This window comes from Panthera uncia, chromosome F1 (genome assembly GCF_023721935.1).
Source record: "Panthera uncia isolate 11264 chromosome F1, Puncia_PCG_1.0, whole genome shotgun sequence".
NCBI lineage: Eukaryota > Metazoa > Chordata > Mammalia > Carnivora > Felidae > Panthera > Panthera uncia.
In genome coordinates, this window is record NC_064813.1 from 65,073,013 (window position 1) to 65,073,431 (window position 419).

A 419-nucleotide genomic window follows, 5' to 3' on the forward strand; every position below is an offset into this window, starting at 1 on the left:
GGGGGGGGAGGGTGGGGGGAGGGAGTTAGACTGGTTTGATCATTCTAGGGGCATAGACTTGTATTTTTATGTTTGGGGGACGGGATGGGCATCTTCTGTTGTAAATTAGGTGGGGTATGAACACTTTCCCTGGTGAGTAGCACGCGGGGAGGTCGATGAACTGAGAGGAGGAGGGGCCTCCGCTTCTTGGGGAGGCTCACACTTCCCGACAAACTCTCTCGGGGGCCTCGCTACGCCTGGCCCCGTCTAGTTCAGGTTCCAGACTTCTTTTCTATTGTATTTATATATGGAAAGCCATTAATGAATTTCTTTTGCTCTGAAAGATACACGTAAAGGGAATAGGGCGTGATCAGGAGGGTGAGTGGGGAGAGCCCATTCGTACTATGGGTGTCGCCTGCGATGTTTCTGTATAATTATTT